At 35.9% G+C, this 17,445-nt stretch overlaps 1 protein-coding gene across 3 annotated transcripts in view; it reads left to right on the forward strand.

Annotated features, from left to right (window-relative positions):
• The first annotated feature begins 9,423 nt into the window (after positions 1-9,423).
• Positions 9,424-17,445, forward strand: part of LOC131693343 (uncharacterized) — a 31,365-nt gene continuing 23,343 nt past the window's right edge. Inside the window, exon 1 of one of the 3 annotated variants that reach the window (XM_058981085.1) lies at positions 9,424-9,553. The gene's annotated coding sequence lies outside the window, so the exon portion shown is untranslated. Of the gene's footprint in view, positions 9,629-17,445 lie in introns of all 3 variants that reach the window. The other 2 variants (XM_058981083.1, XM_058981084.1) reach the window with 2 other exon arrangements.

A 17,445-nucleotide genomic window follows, 5' to 3' on the forward strand; every position in this document is an offset into this window, starting at 1 on the left:
TTTTAGCTGGTTGGGCTACACCCTCAGCCATGATTAGCTGGTTGGGCCGCACCCTCTGTTCAACTAACGAATTTGAAGATATTGGCATTCAGATGCTTTTTAGTTGGACAATGCGTCCAAAGAGCGGAGCTCCAACTAAGAAGCGGTCCAGTTCCAAAGTGACCAACCAGCGACTGTACTAGTTGTTGGGACCAAAGCAAAGATTTTAGTACCAATTTATACGCATTATATCGATTGTAATCCGAATAATCAACAAAATAGTGCGGAGCCCTCGCTGAGGAGTTCAAAATAGGCTCATTATTATACATAAGAGAAAAAACATCTTTGGTAAAAAATATTTGAACAACAAACGGCGACTTTTTGACGAAACCATGTTTATACCTAAATTAGTATGGCCTCGTTGGTCCTCAAAAAAAGTGTGCGCTACTCACAATAGAATTTACAACCATTGATACAATGCTAATACACTCAGGGTTTTTACGCGGGGGATACAGGCCGTGTAAATGAAAACCGAGAAAATTACAAAATCCGCCTAAATGGAAACCGCGTAAATTCAAAAATCCGCGTGAAAAAAATCGCGTACAAACCTGAGTGTAATATTATTCTGATATTATTTCAAACGTCCCAAGTATTATTAAGATGAATTGAAAAATGATCTTGCGCGCTAAATAAATAAAAGCAACAAACGTATTGTTCGCACTGACATTCGAATAGATGGGTGATATAGCTAAAGATGCATGTTCCGCACTGATGACGTTTGTTATTTGTCCGTTGTCTGTTACCTTTTGCTGCGCTAACTGCCGTTTTCAATTCACCTTTTGGATTTCAACAACAGCTGCAGTGAGTTGCTCAAATACAGTCTTCGTGCTGCATAGCACAAACACACCACAAAGAAAGTCAAACTCACTCACTGGAACCACTAAAACGATTAAAATACCTTAGTTATCGGTCGAGTTCCTCACCGGAACCGCTACCGATGTTTGTGTGTGCCATATGATATTTATATAGGCTTTCATTTCCACCATCAGAACTCGACCTGGGCTGGAAGTATTTTGTTGGTGCATTCAGTTAACCCCGTCCGCGCCGATAGAGAACTCCAGACGCACCGTATTTAGCTAGGGTATAAATTTCTGAAACAAGGAATGTGTTAGTAGCCAAACGCTAAACTTATACGAAAACGACAGCGTGCGTCGATTGGAATTAGCAATTTCTATGATCGTAGCTGTCCGTTCATTATCTCTCTAATGTCCATATGATTTTTTTTATTCGTTTGCTTTTTGTTTATTATTACACATTTGGGTAGGATGTTTGCCGTTTCGTAATTCGTCGGGCTGGACTTTTTAAAAACAAGTTGAAAAACATTTCCTCTTCCCTACTGGGATAAGAACAGAGAATTGAACCGAAGAATGATAGAAAAACACCAACGTTGGTGAAAATCAACTAAAAACACAGTGACATCATTCTGAAGGTGTATTTGTAGTCAGCCAGAAAATCAGAGACGCGTTCGCCTGCTCTCGGAATCGTATTTCTCATTACGTTCCAAAATGTTCGACTTTTCCGCCACCATATTGGCCTCGGGCAAGAAACTGCAAATTCTCACTAAACTATTTTTAGCCGTGTCATCTCTACTAAGAATAAACCGCACAACACGCTGACTCTCGTGTAACCGCCTGATGCCGTTTCCAACGGAACCAACAACAATAACAATGATATTTAGTTCGGATACCTACACTACAAGCTCCCTATAGTAAGCGTAGTTGATCAGTGATGTTTGACCTTGAATAGCTGTTCTGGCACCATTAGTTCCCCTTCGTCCGTCTGTTTTTTTTTCTGATGATCGCACTCTCAAGGTCTAGGTCGAAAGTAAGATAAACTAAACAGTAAGAATGTAAAAACCCTTCAGTTCGTACTAGGAGCAGGTGGATGTGGGTAGACTGGTAGGAAGAGAGCTAAGTAAAGATTTTCCACTCACACTCTGCGGAACCATCATGGGTTGAAATGGCACATCAGCTGCGTCTTGAGTTTTTTGTTTGTTTGACATCTCATCGTTCAATGTCAAAGTTAGCGGGAGGCCGATGGTATGGATATCGAAGTTTTAAAATCTACAGCTGTTTGACATTAGTATGTTTTTTAAGTGAATCGAACTCAGAAGATGCTCTCACATGACAAGCGAAAGAACGTTAGACGCCAAAGTTGTAGTGCTGCATACCAAATAGGATTAATAAATTTGGCGTACTTCATTCATAGTTTTCATCAAATGTTTTACTGTCAGAACCTAAGCAAGATCAGGAATTTTTTATAAATTTAGATAAATAACCCTTTATGTTTAACCCTGAAAAAGTGTCGTGGATTACACCCCAGCGCTAATTGAAATCTTGGTTAGCGTAACAGACTTTGTTTTATTTGCCAGCAGTCTGTATCATAAATAAGTATGATGTGTAAGTTTCTTTTAAGGGGGTCTCCTCATTAGTCAGCTTCAAGAAATCGATTATTTTTGCTTCAATTGTTAGAATTATTACCTGAGAGTATCCTTGCAAATTGTCAGGGTATAGATGATTAACATCTCAGGCCTGTAAGATTTATTTAATTTGATTTTAACCTTCTAAAAATTTTAAAAGCATATTTTATGAAAACCATGTTTATTTAACACTCCGCGCATGATTAGAAAAAGCTATAGCTGTGAATATATAAGTAAAACACTGTTGTTTAGATAATTTTTTTTATTTCGATTATAGAGGTTTTAACCTTAAGGTCATTCGCCTCTTCGGGTTAGAAAAATCTCTTATAAAAAATTTCTAATCCTATGTGCGGGGTCGGGACTCGAACCCAGGTGCGCTGCGTACAAGGCAATCGATTTACCAACTACGCTACGCCCACCCCAGATAATTTATTTGTGCACAGACTGAACTATGAATTGTATTTAAAAATCTCATTTTACAATGCACAATGGTTGAAAATGTAAACTTAGCAGGAATTTTGAGATTTTACGTAAACTAAACAACGGTGCCCCTTCTTTTTGTTAAGAAAATAGAGTGGTTCTAATTTTATCAAGATGCAAAAATTAATTTTTTAATTATTCTAGATAGAGCCATACGCCTTCAGTGAAGTTGTAGAGCGAACAATTTTGGAAAACTGCATATCTAACTATTATCGTTGAAAAGTTATGAGAACTTTTGCGCCAAAAATGTGCTTCTTTATAATACCAATATCACTCATTGGGGCAAACAAATGATAATTCTCAACTACACATAAGGTCATGATTTAGGGTGTAATGTGAGAAAAATGGCGAAAACGATATTTTTAAATTTCTCAAAATTGATTTCAAAAATCAATTTTTGTTATTATAAGGACTTATACCTTTTGAATGATAGAGGCCAGAGTTTTGATGCATTAGAAAAAAAATGTTCGCTTTCAAAAACTCGGAAAAACACACAAAGGATATGTTATAAAAAATGAAAACTGCAAAAGTTATATTAAATATTTGATTTTTCATGAATTGACCCTTGGTAGTATGTTTAAACTACTTTCACGGTGGACAATATAAAAGATATAGTTTCGTTATCATAATAAAAATTTGCACCATACCAGATTTAGCTTTCAAAAATAAGATAGTTCTTAGCTTATAAAAATAAGAGCTTCGCAGTCTTCAAGAAAGTAGAGGAAAGTCATATTCTTTGCCTGAGACACTGAAATTCTATTAGGGTGTTTCCTAAAAAAATAATTTTTTTTAGATAACTTTTGCAGTTTTTATTTTTCACTAAGATGACGTTAGAAATGGGCCATTCCATGCGAAGTGGTCAAGGCACGTGAAATCGACCTTCACCAAATTTGGAGGAACTGTTCATCTAGGGTCAATATATCAAAATCGAATTTTTTGTGTCAATTGAACCACTCCTCGGTCCATGGGAGCACCCTCCGTTTTGACAAACTGTCAAAAACCTTGATTTTCTTTTGATCATATCTCCCGTTGTATTTACTCTAGAATCAAACAATATGGTGAAGAAAATTGTTCAAGGAGTCTAGAAAAAATATTAATTTTTGGCGGCAGTGCTGCCATTTATGCGATTTTTTAGTTGAATATTAAAAGGTAATTTTTCTCTCAATACATATATTTTAATTTTGAAAATTTTAATGCCATCGTGTTCCTCAGACATTTTTACATAAAGAACACTTATAATCGCAATATAATTTGAGCACATCCTGAGAAACTCAGTTTTGAAGCAAGAAAGTCGCAATTTCCCATAAAGAATTTAAAAAATAAAACAAATAAAATAAATAAATCAAATAATTCGGATAAAATTAACAAAATTAATAGAATGAATAAAGTGAAAATGAACGGAATTGATAAAATGAATTAAAAAGCAATAAAACAGAATAAAATGAATTAAATTATTAAAATTAAAAAAAACGATATTAACAAAGTTATAAAATAATAGAATACATTAAATTGTGTTAAAGTAATAATAAATAAAAAGAATGACTAACAAAAATAGTCAGGTTATAAAAATAAAAATAAAATAAATAATTAATTAAATAAAATGAATTGTACGGATTTGAGAACCATTATTTCAGAACGTTAAGAAATGTGTGTGGAAATCCCATTATTTGAAATAGTCTAATTAATATACAATGTACTTTCTAGTGTTTCCATCCTTTTTTGCTTTCATCTTTTCGGTTTCGTTCATTTTTTTTTCTTTTTTGATGGCTTGGGATTAATTTAATTAATTTTACTATTTTCGTCCATTTTATTCTTTTTAATCATTCTATTCATTTTCATTATTTTATTCCATTTATTTTTTTTCGTTTATTTTTTTATTTAATTTATATTATTTATATTATTTATATTATTTATATTATTCAATTCATCCATTTAATTCATTTTATTCATTTCGTTCACTGTTTGATTTTATTTACTCTATTGAATTCATCCATTTTATTCATTTTATTTCTTTTATTGATTTTATTGATTTTGTTCATTTATTCATTTTCTGTTGGCTTGTGGATGTTCTGGAATATTGCTTGTCCGGCTTTTTTTTTGGTGGATGTCTGTGGTGTATCAGTAGATGTCGAAGGATATTTGATTTTGTTGGTTGTAGTAGATGAATTTTCTTTAGTTGTTTTGATGCATGGCTAACTGTAGTGCACCATCGGCCACAAATTGATTTTTGGTTGAAAATCTAGGATTTGTAAACCTAGTGGAATAAATTTTGCACAATAAGTGGGTCATTCCACGTCAGATTTACAACCAAAATTTTGATTCCTTGCATTCTTTAGCTAGAAATAATTGACACGTTTTTTGTTTTTGTTGAATATGATATTTTTTCAAGTTATTAGTTTTTGAACTTTAGAAGTTTAATAAATTGAACATTTTTCAATCACTGATAACAAGGAAACGATTCGATATATGGAAAAAACACTAAATAAAAAAAGTTTGGTTTTCAAATGAGCAATTTTCGTCAGATCAAGGTTTACATACATGGGGATCTTGGTTTGATGTTTTCATATTCGACGTCGTGTTGTATGTTGCTCTTCGCTACGAAGCTTTCTGCCTCGGTTAAGGAGTTCTGCCTGTATTGGTACTACTTGTCTCGTATGATGTAGCTGTAAATCTAAGACAGGTCTGTGAAAAGTCAATGGCGATTGTTTTCTCCCGTAATTGGCGAAATTTATTTTGTGGTCCACTCATTTCACTCGTAGTTGGAGGCAAAGGAACTTTGCTGTGTCTATTTGTTATACGTTACTTGTTTTTAATGTACAGTTTTTTTTTGATTTTTTCTGATGAGCTGAACTAATTTGACTTATCCATTTGAATTACATTGATCATTAGACTCATTTTATGAAAGAATATATTTTTTTTTGGATTTCATTAGTTTTATTGATTTTCTATAATTTATTCAGTTTATTCGAAGTTTTATTCGTGCGGGACTAGAAACTATGCTCATCCACCCTCTATTAGGGGGCATGCGCCCATGATTGATAAGTGTGAGAAATGTCCCATCTCATTGCTAGGTGGATTGAGTCAGTTTTTAGATTTAAACACAAGTTAAGTTCAATTTTTGCATTTAGCGTTTATTTGTTGTTAAGTGAATAAATAGCAGAATAATTATACTTTCCGCAAATGGGCTACTAATGAGATGAATAAGGGAGCATCTATCCTACTTCATTGGGCCTGACATCATAAATTCGACTGTTGTAAGTGGCACGACAAAAACATTATTTCTCTGTTCAATATTTTGCCATACGGAAGTGTCTCCAGTTTGCAACAGATTTTTTTATTTCGATTATAGAGGTTTTAACCTTAAGGTCATTCGCCTCTTCGGGTTAGAAAAATCTCTTTTCAAAAATTCTTGCCCTATGTGCGGAGTTGGGAATCGAACCCAGGTGAGCCGCGTACAAGGTAATCGATTTACCAACTACGCTATGCCCCTCCCCTTGCAACAGATTTTGTTTTCTGCCTGTAACTTTAGAATAGTTAATCCAATCTGGTTGGTTGATATACCTTTACAAAGTATATTCGAGTACAGGTATACCTCGATTTAACATACTCACGATTTAACATACCCTCGATTTAACATATTTCGATTTAACGTAATTTTTACCTCGATTTAACATACATGCAAAATCTTTGAATTTTTTTTTAATTTCAGTGTTACTAAAACGAAGTGTAAAGAATCAATATCAATTTTATTCTATGATCCACTTCCAATTCTGAAAGAAAAATAATTTATTTTCGTTTTTTCGCTAGATTATGTTTAAGATTCTGAGATACAAAAACATTCTTATTTTGATACCGCACAACAACATGAATACACGAATTTGTGGCTCAAGTTATTTCCTGATAATAGTTTTATAGGTTTTTATGTGTAAGCTAAAAATAGATAACTAGAAAGATATGGTTGATAGAAGGTGTAGGGCGGTGACGAGATATTGGCGGACGGTGAGTCCTACTAATAGGCATTGGGGCTGTAGCGGTTATTACGAAACTGTTGGAAATTTGTAATGAAGTCATGCCAGTTCCTCGATGATAACGCACCCAACTAGAGCTTGAAAGAACGTAAGCACGATTCCTGCTAAAGATAATATCTTTTCTCAGGCTGTATTGAACAGGTGAATTTTTCAGTGCATGTGGACATTTTTCAAAATAAAGCTTCGTTATGGATCAAATCCTCTTGCAAAAAATGCTAAAGATGATGATGATGGAAGACACAAGTCTTCCTTCAATGTACGGCTCCTGGTAACCTCACGGTGTTTATTTATCAATACTGGTGCCGGTCATTACTTAATGTAAACAAAGGAATCACACAAAAGAAAAGTTAGTCCGACACTGATTGTGATGATATTCTTTATATATTACTGCGTATTCTGTATATCTGTATATATTACTCTCAACAACTGCAACGGGTAGAGAATGGTCGTTAGTAGAGATTGGGATTGGAATAAACTATACTAGCATTTGCATACGATTTAAGATGATCGAAGACTCTTGATATGGGGGCCAAATACCATAGGTAGGAGTACCATAGGAGATAGATCCAATAAATAAAAAAGGAGATAGATCCAAAAAATGAAAAGAAGCTTTCCGTCTTTGTCACCTGTTACAACGTGGGAGCAGGAAACCAGTAGATCAATTCTTGGCTTTAAACATCACTTGCTACGCGGCTACTTTGGAGATCGATAATAGTGACATCAACATTCTAGTGAATTCCACCTCCTCATCGTACATAAGGATTAAACTATTTTTTTAAATATTTTTGTATTGTAATTAAAATATCCTATTCATTCTGATGAGTTCGACTTTTAAACTGAGGTATTGTATCTGTCGTGCACAAAATGATTTAATCCAACTTTTTTCTTAAGGAGAACTATAGCGCTACAATGGCTCGAATTGGTTTTTTTCTGCACGTAGACCTCCTGTGCTTACAAAACTTCGTGACTAGTTCTCTTTTTGAATTCTGCGATTATCTGACGGACAGGTTGGTCTACCAAGATAAAGATGAGACAAAATAGAAACACAAATTTTCTACTTACTAAAGTTAAGCATTTTGCTCTTCATGCACACAATGGTTAATCCAACTTTGTTGATTTTAGAAAAAATCTCGTGAAAAAGAATTAACTAATACTGCAATAATACTATTCTTATAAGTTATCCTGAATTCTGAGAAAATTTTGCGACGAACTTTATGAAATGAATATCTGTTAGAATTGGTGAATACTTGGCAATGTTAAGATAACTATGTTGTTTATGTTCAGAATAGCAATCTAATTGTTTAATTGTGAATATGTGGCTTCTATGTCACTGTTAGGTGGATGCAATCAGTAATATCCTCGTAAATATATCGTGCGATGAATAAAAAAGTAATTCTGTTCAAAAACAAATATTTCTTTTTTGTTTCGATTTTACATAAAATTCGATTTAACGTACATGATTGAATCGGAAAATGTATGTTAAATCGAGGTATACCTGTATTCAGTTTTACCAAAGAAGCTATTAAGTTGAAAACTACAAGCGCGGGAAAAATGCGAGATTGCTTCAAATGCTGTTTAAAAACTGTAATGTAAATTTTTGAAACATCGACATTCCAGGATTTTACTACATACACAAAGTATTTTCTGAAGTACAAAAATGTACATAAAAATATTATTTTGCGTTGAGTGTTTTATTATTCGGGACATGACTGTTTCACAATCAGCTCTGACAGTGACTCGTGACTTTTAATTTTTGTAGATAGTCATTCTATTAAAAATTCATTTGTATCATAAAATAGGTACAGATCCAAAGCTACTTTTATCTTTTGCCTATGTATTTCCATCAAACATCTAAGGTAGGTAACTATCCTCTGAACCGCGGCGCGCTTCCTATGTAAATAACCCCGTAAATTATGACGGGTGATTCACAATCGGAAACAGTCCCCTACATTACATTTTGATCGCAGGTGGCCACGATACCAACAACTCGACTCCTTCTTGGTTCAGTGAGCCAGACGGGGGAATTTGTTCCGCTGCGTGGCGTGTGGTTGGTGCTGGGGTGAGCAGAACGATTTTATATTCTGGGTGGTGAGTAAAATTCGTATCCGGCGATCGAGTGTCTCGCGTGCGCGATCTCTCGTACTAATCTAAACTGCTGCCGCATGGTGGTGTCATCTTGAATTTTGCCTTGCTATTTTCCTATTTATACAAAATTGTTGGCATAATATTTTGAAAATCAGAACAAAATTCACACACACCACATCCCTGCCATGGCCGTTGATTCAGGGGCGAAGCGATGTATCCTCGGTTGCTAAGGTGGTGAGGATTTTCTAATTCGCGAGAGACTTCCAATTTTATGAGAGAGAAAAAGAGAGAGCAGTGGTCAAAGAGAAAAATACGAGAAAACCCATAGAGCACCAAGCAACAAAGTACTTTTCACCAACGCTATAGCCAGTCGTTTTTCTTCGCTCGACGAGTTCGACTGAGTAGACTTTTCCCGCGTCCGGGTTGGCAGCGAAAATTGGCGCGCGCGCTCGTTTGTTTTCCGAAAGTGCACGTGGCTACTATCCTACCGTACTCGGCAGAGGTACTACACATTTCAACCGGTATCTGCAAGCTTCGAAAGGCGCTCGCTGAAGCGTGGAAAACTGTTCTGTTGTTAGTGCGTGGGGGGTGGTTAATTGAAACGGGTGAAATCTTGGCGATCGCCCAATACGATGGAATACCTACATGGCGATATCATGTTCGCTAAAAATTGTGCGGACCGGGCAGCAAGTGTGTTGTAGTGTGGTGATCGTGTAGTCAATCGGATGGAAATTTTTTCCGACGAAAATGGCTGATGAAGATTAGTAATGAGTTTAAGAAAAAATAAAATTGTTTAACTGAATTTAATGCTACTAATGGGATAAATGAGCGCTGCATACAATATTTCTACACATGTTTTGGAAATTGTGCAGCTTTGATTGATGGGATGATTGAATAATGTCAAATGGTTTGCTGAATACTATCGCAAGGACCACGCTTGCACTCGATTTATATTATAAGATTGAAAAAAATTGATGCATATTTTTCTTTCATTTGACCCTACATCCCACCGCGAGCTATGATTTATTATGGCAATAACATCATATCGATAGTGATAAGTGTAAAGTTGGCAGAGTATTTTGTTGTGATCAATTGCTCTTCGCGCGGTTAGTACGAAGGGTTACACGTGTATTCGGATATTGGAGCAAATCGACAACTTCCGCTGTATACATACATATACATATTTCAGTATACATTCCTTCAACTTTGTTGCTAAATTTATCGTTCGCCGGCCTGTCCAACCTTTCGCTTCCGAGGAACTTTTTCGCATTATTTTTTCTCTAGCGGAAAGAAACCCTAAATTATCGTGGAAGTTTAAATTTGTATGCTAGGTAGCATATTGTTAGTACTAAAGTATTGGAGTATATTGACAGTATATATCGCATTTCTTTTTTATCAGTTCATTTATTTAATTTTTTACATTTTTAAGGATCTTAATATTAGGAAATAATAATTTTGAAATAATTTGTCGTGTTGGATCTGAGATGACCAATTTTATATTTTTTTTAAACCAGGAATTCAATTTGATATACAAGAGGGAAAACAATAGTTTTATGGTATATCACAGCTGGCTTAAAACTAGGAATACAACTCTATTTACAAGAAGGGGGACGGTTGATTTTTGTTAAGATAACCTGGAAGAGGAGATTCAATAAGAGATACACTTTTTAAGGCTAATTGAGGTTTTTACCAACAGATATTAAGGAAAATATAATCAATTTTCCTTTTTGTAGCGGACAACAACTCACATACCAATAGCAGTAATCGCATCAGAGGCAGGAGAAAGAGAAAGTGAACAGTAACGACAGGAGGGAAGGGAGGAGGGGGAGACTCGAACTTGCAACATTAGGGCAAACGGAAGGTCACTTACATTAAATACAGCCTCGGGTTGCCTTGATATCATGAATTGGGGCGACGGGTGGTACTCTTCGAACCCACAGTGAATCTTCCAAACGTGGTCAGGATATTAGGTCGCGCTTAAAATTTAGCTAGTGTCGGCGTAGTGATGGTACTCGTATTAATAGAAAGGTAGATGAGAGACATAGAGAGAAGATCGCGACTTGTCAGGATATCCTAAAATGGGACATCCTCGGACTCAGAGGGAATCCTTTAACTGTGACCTGGCGTCGCAACACCCGACGCATATCCAGACAACGTGCTCGATGTCGTGATAACTCTTGCCACAAGCGCACAACCCCAATACGTCGGAAATGTACATGAAACCATCCCCCTTAACCAAGGCTTTGTCGATACTTTCGGATTATTAAAATATAGCTATCGTCCATTGCTCCACGAGGTTTGCCAGTTGCTGAGTATCAAATGACTACAGATACTGGAATATTCATTAAAGCAAATTGGTCTTTCGTAGATGTCACCATCTAATACGCTCACTGTTGCTAAATAGTCGGCCTTTTCATTACCCGGCGTGGAGAAATGAGAAGGGATGCAAACAAAGCTTAACCGGCAAGATTTTTCAGTACGCATGGACTCCCGTATCTTCCCCGGAAAATACTGTAATTACTACGCACGAACGAATTACGCTTGTATGAAGCGGTGACATATTCATTGAAGATACCGAATCAAGTGGACCCATCGAAATTTGATCCGTCGCGTCAGTGCAGAACATTTTGTCACAGTTGATTTCTCGAAATATTTAATAAAATATATTGGGGATCACTTGCGGGCGTATATAAACCGGGAGTTCAATCAGAAGTAACAGACACGGTCGGGATTATACGAAAAAGGATTGATGCTCTGTTCAATGTAGTCGATGTACAAGGCCTTAAATCAGGTTTTAGAATTAAGCTTGATGATCCTCTCGATGTTTTCAAACTCCAACGGGTTGAACATATCGCATCGGATGATCAATCGACATGGGAGTTCCCAAAATCTATTTTTTAGTGGGAGAACACCCGCCACCGATTCCCATCGTATGGGTTGAGTGCATACAATCCAAGGCTGGTTTTCCTGGTTTTGAAGTGGCGATGGCACTCACTTGCCTCCAGTCATAAGGGATAATATTACCCTCGAGGAACTTGTTAAATAAATTCAACAAATTAAATTTTCAGTGTCAGGTAGTTTCTTTAGCAAGTTGCATTTGATTCTGTTTAACCCTAGCACGTTATTGTTGCATGATAAGATAGCAAGAGAGAGCTCATCAATCGAAAACGGTGTTTCGTTTGTTGTAACGTGAGGAGACGCGGTGCTGCACGTTTTCTGTACCGGGGCAGATCTTTTAGGCGAAAGCGAATATCCAGCGGTTTGAATATTCCACGTTCTCGTTGCAACTGTTTCGTTTATGCATACGTCGAGCCATAATCAGAAGAGTGCTCATCGCTGTTTCTATCGTCAAACCGTTGACGAACCGGAGCCAATAACTGCATTTTTGGCTTTCATTAGACACTTCATTCGCGTTTCTAAAGACGCATACTGTCAATTGCCAGCTCTGAGCATTCTTTATCCCACCAGGAAGTGGGAGACCGTCCGAGGGTGTTCGCACCGGGTACTGGTTTAGTCTGAGCTTAATTCGCGCTGTTGATAATTAAGCCAGCCAAAAACCTGAATTCTTCCTCCATTAATTTCATACTTAAAACTGTTTTGAAAAAGGTGTGGCATTATAGTTGCCACTGCCCGGTAAAAACATTGCATGAAATACTATTTCTGAAGATAAGTATAGGGAGAAACACATACAAAGCTTACGATAGCTTCCGTCATGCCAGTTTTTAATGAAGATAATCATTTTTGTAAGGCCTAGTTTTACTGTTTTTACCTCCATCTCTGTGCAGGCCCGTGCGCAGAAAATTTTCCGGGGGAGGGGTTGATCTTATAAAAGCGAAAGGGGGAAACTTTGAAGATATTTTATAAGTTTGGAAGACCAAGCCATTTGTACCGATCGGCTCAATATCTGTTATCGAGAAGGAATCTTTAACAGGCACTGCTGCCTGCTGACTCGTGGTAGTGCCGGATTCTTACTGCAGTGATGTATATAGTAAACTTCAGACCTCTTGTTCCTTCCAGTCCTCGTCCTTACGGGGCCGGATATTAAATCAGTAGGGAACCGATCCAGAAGTGCTGACTATAATGACTTGCATCTCTTTACAATCACCTTCCAGGGTTTCTTATCTTTCTAGGTGCTACTCCTTGTTGAGAATTCCCCGGCAGCGGAATTTCTCCCATTACCGATGCCCGTTTCAATTAAAATTTAGCTCTTAGGTACTCCGACGGGGTTTATGGGTCCAAACAGCTCGCTGTATAATTTTTCCTGATTATGAAGGTAGGTTTTCGTTCGATGGAACTAGTACGTGGTGCTAGGTCATGTAGCTTTATATCAATACTGTCAACATCTATATACGTTTGGATACTGTATAATATGTCATTACATTCGACGACACGTTTTTTTAGTCGTTCTGCGAAGCAAATGATTCTGCTTGACTAATATTATTGAACATAATCAGTACCGCATGACGTAAATTGTGGAATTGCAACTTCTGCTATGTTGAGCTTCAAGTTCACCTTAAACATTTGCTCCACTTCGCATATCCATGCTCTTACCGGACATTTTGAGTAGTCAACAGCAACAGGATATAAACTGGCTTTGTATTGTCACTCATTGTTTGTTTACGCTTCACACACTAGGTAGAAGGAATCAATTTTTGCTTTTGCTAATAGACAAAGCGGTGCACGGGTAAATTTGATTAGTTGCCGTGCTATAGCAGTGATGCGATTTCTAGCTTCTGAACTGAGCAAAATGAGAAACCGTACTGATATTCTGAGATATGTTTAAGATATGAGATTGAGAAGGTAGGTTTTGGTGAACATTTGCAGTGCTGAAAAAAATAATAAATTTCTGAGATTAATTTCACCATTGCACCTTAAAATTATTGAAACATTTTTATTAAAAAATTCTAAACAGTTAGGTTTTGCCAAAGTTGTAATCCACATTGTGGACAAACTTTTTATTGGTTGGTTGGGGTTGGTTTTTCAGTTTAAGTAATACTGATCTGAAAAAGATTTGTTAATAAAGCATCTATAAATGGAGGGAGTACGGAATCAAATTGCATCATGAACGTTTTCAAATTTTCAGGCAAGAAAATATGTAAAACATTATTAAACTTTTCCCATGTTCGTTATATTAAAGTTCTTTATCCAAATGCTATGTCTTTCTCTTAACACTGCTTATAAAACCTTGTACAATGTTTGGATCAACTTGTTTTTGTGTGGAAATCAATATTTTCCTTATTTATATTTGTAAATCGCTACGAATTAGTTTCGCACAGACAATTGTCGTAAAATATACGAATTTTTCGTACATGTGATGAGTCATTCATAGTTCTATTGAAACACTTTTATTTTTATTACGATTTCTTCGTAAAAACCACGAAACGACTTTCGTTGGCTTATTAGGAAACGGCTTCATTAGGCAAACGAATTGTTCGAAAGTCTTTATAATATTTACGAGCACCATTCGTCAAACCGTCAACGTCAACCGAGCTGCAACAGAATATGGTGTCTTTATTGACGTCAGATAATTGTGCAATCACTACTGGAACTTACACAATACACACAGAAAAAAAATGTTGGTAAAAATAAGAGTTTTTTCTTTCTTAGCAAAAAACAACCTACGCATACTCTTATACTATGTTCACACTACGAGTTAAAACATGTTTTAACGCTATCTTGATGACTTTTTTCTTGTTGCTAATTATTATAACATGTTTTAACTCTGTAGTGTGAACGTAGTATTAGTTTGAAAATAAAACTTATATTTTGATTAGTATTCTTCATCATTAATTCATCATTAGTATCATTAAAAGGAATTTTTTTATTTTGATTATTACTCTTGATTAGTTTAAAAGTTTTACTTTCAATCTAATAGTAGGCGTTGGTTGTTTTTTGCTAAGAGCGGAACACTCTTACTTTTACCAATATTTTTTCAGTGTGTATAAACAACACATATTGAACAGATTTCAACTAAAATTTCAATCGAAAATGAGTTATGGATAAAAAATGACAGCAATTTGAAAGTGGTAAACTTTGATTACGTGCACCCTTTATGTACAACCATTAATTTGCTTGGCGAAGACAGGCGGTGGTCACCTATTTTTGTAAAGTGATTCATCAGCTATCTTTGAAAATAAACCACCTTGGTTATGCAACTATTTTTTCCGATAGTTTTTTATGCAAATAATTAACCAGCCTTCATTTCGTTATATTCTGAATTGCATATATTGTTTAGAATGTAATTTTAAATGTTCTTTGATTTGATGGCATTGTACACACTTAATTTGAATTACTGAGTACAGGAAAATTTTACTGGGGTTTTGAACAGCAAACCGTTCGGTAATCAATTCAGTAAAACAATTCGGTTACCGAACTCTCCACAATCCGTTCTATCCAAACGTCAAAAAATACTGGTCAGTCAGCAGTTTCCTCTGAAAATGGCGACTTGACAGATGATCAGTCAGTATTTTACTGGATAGTATTTTTTTATGTTTATGTACCGAAAAAAAAACAGAAGTGCTGATAAATTCAGTTAAAAATATTGCGGGTTTCAGCAAATTATTCGAAAAATTACTGAAAATCGCTAAAAAAATGAAAACTTTACTGCAATTTTTTAAACAATTTGCTGACAGCTCCATAAAAAATATTACTTTACTGAGCAAGTCGTCAAAAGAAATTACTGAACAACTTTTGGCTGGCTTAGTATGTATCCGCCGGTTGATGCCAATCGAGCTGACATTTCTTTAGATTGAGCAAACTAATTTATTTGATCGTTAAGTGTTTATTTGACCAACTACGAAACGTCTTTAAGGCGCATGGTGAATACACATGATCTTGTCTGGGTGAAAAATGACAATTCGCAAGAACAATTCAATTCGCGGCAATCATTTCAGCACGAGGAACAAATGTTTTATTGCCATATTTAATGGTTTACTTTTAGTCCATTAAATGGCCTACTATACTGAGCTAAGGATAAGTGCATTCTATTTGGAGATGGGGTGAACGGTCCACAATACCACTTCTAAACTCATTGTTGATGGTCCATTTTATATTGTCGACAACACTCCCGACAGCTGGTTGTCCAGAGTTCAAGTTGTTTTCGATGAAACAAACTCTCGATAAATGGCTACCCGCCTAAACATCTAAAACATTTATGTATCCTACAGTCAATAAACTATTCAAACTTTTTATGCATGAAAATATATTCTCAGTTGCATGGCTTGCTTGAGGCGAATCTTGATTAACAGCCAACCTATTATCCGAACCGTCGTACATATGGGAGTGTCACTGAGTCGGGGCCTTCGGTTAAGTAAGTACCACATCAACACTTCCTTTCTCGTATCCCAAGTTACGGCAAAGATGGTCGTGGCCCGCAATGGTGGTTCTCAGGCGAAATTCTCACTTGGACTGGATCAATTGTTATTCCCAAACAATGCTCCTCAAGTAGCTGGCTGGAAATGAGAGACAGCAATCTACGAAGTATACCGTGCTTACGCAACGCAACGCAACTATTAATTTGCTTTGCGAAGACAGTGGAATTGACAAAAAATTCCTTAGCTCTTTCATGCCCATCGTTTTTCTAACGCATAGAGGGTTTCAAAATTAAATTCCTTAAAACTGTTAGGATCAATCTACACGAAAAACTAGTTTTGATCAAGCTAGGTTCTTCTATTGCAGCGTTAGAAGCTATTCAATTTTTTAATGCTCAATGCGATTCCCCTAGAATTTTTACAATAATCCAATTGCTGAGAAAAGCAAGTCAAAGACTGTCTAAATTGATAAATTTTATAAATTTTCAATAATATTTCAAGACGACCAGGCCGGATTCTCAGTAAATAACGTGCTGGTATAAAAATATAGGTGGGTAAAGTCTGCGACTACTCTGGTATCTTCAACAGAAACGCATAAACTACCAGTCACAGCTCCTAATAAATGTCTTCTTAGTATATCAGTTTTAATTTACAGTCTCCTTAGTAAATGCTACGTCCGTCGCCTTTAAATACCTGGTTTCGAGTGATTGCACAAATATTTACATGAAATTAACGATAACCCGAACAAACTTCGATCGGATGTTTTGAAAAATATTTTTTTCGGTGTTTATGCAAGTTTCCAACGGAACTGAATGTAAATGTAATTGTTGATGAAGGAACAACCATTTAAATAAATTATTAATATGGTTTTATGCTAGCTCCGATTTCCACTATTGTCACGTACATAATGAATCGCCCTGCAGAAGAAAAAATTTCCAATAGGCGCTTCGGTGGCACGAAACGAAGCAAAATAAACACAGCGTTAGTAAACTGTCTTTGTTAAACACTACAAACTGAAAATAAACTTATACTTAAAACTTCACATAATTTAGGCTTTGTCTAAAATATACTGGGAAATTGCGAT

The sequence above is a fragment of the Topomyia yanbarensis genome, chromosome 3, assembly GCF_030247195.1.
Source record: "Topomyia yanbarensis strain Yona2022 chromosome 3, ASM3024719v1, whole genome shotgun sequence".
Taxonomy (NCBI): Eukaryota; Metazoa; Arthropoda; class Insecta; order Diptera; family Culicidae; genus Topomyia; species Topomyia yanbarensis.